Source organism: Benincasa hispida, chromosome 12, assembly GCF_009727055.1.
Source record: "Benincasa hispida cultivar B227 chromosome 12, ASM972705v1, whole genome shotgun sequence".
NCBI lineage: Eukaryota > Viridiplantae > Streptophyta > Magnoliopsida > Cucurbitales > Cucurbitaceae > Benincasa > Benincasa hispida.
In genome coordinates, this window is record NC_052360.1 from 6,261,697 (window position 1) to 6,262,491 (window position 795).

The following is a 795-nucleotide window of genomic DNA, read 5'->3' on the forward strand; positions in this document are numbered from 1 at the left end:
AAGAGTTATTGATAGAATTTCATCTGGTAGGTCAGAACCACCTTAAGATTTGAGGGAACCTCGACGTAGTGGGAGGGTTGCAAACCCACCTGTTTGCTATATGGGTTTCACTAAAATCTAGCCGATGGCGAGATTGAGGATCCGTTGTCTTATCAGAAGGCAAAGGAGAATGTTGACCGGGATGAATGGGTCAAAGCCATGGATCTCAAGATGGAGTCTATGTACTTCAACTCAGAATGGGATCTTGTAAATCAACCTGATGGGGTAAAACCTATAGGTTGTAAATGGATCTACAAGAGGAAACGGGGTGCTGATGAGAAGGTGCAAACCTTTAAGACTAGACTTATGGCAAAGGGTTATACCTAGGTGGAGGGAGTCGACTATGAGGAGACTTTCTCGCCTGTTACCATGTTGAAGTGTATCCGCATCCTCCTGTCAATTGCCTCATATTATGACTATGAGATATGGAAAATGGACGTCAAGACTGCCTTTTTGAATGGTGTCGATAGTATATATGCTAACACTGAGATGTATGACGTTCTATGCTCAAAATGATGCGATACTACTTCTAGATATGCGTTAATAATGGATATTCACGTAGTATGCCATGCGTTGTCACAAGTTTCCTTACGATGGAACCAGGTGTAATTCCACCGCAAGTTTCTCGGTGTGATCCGAGGTCGAACATGGGGACTGATTTAGGTTATTGTGGTATGTTCATGATATATGCGACCAGGTTTGTAATCTTTAAGAATGTGTTTATACAAGTATATAAATTACAATAAAATAAAGTAA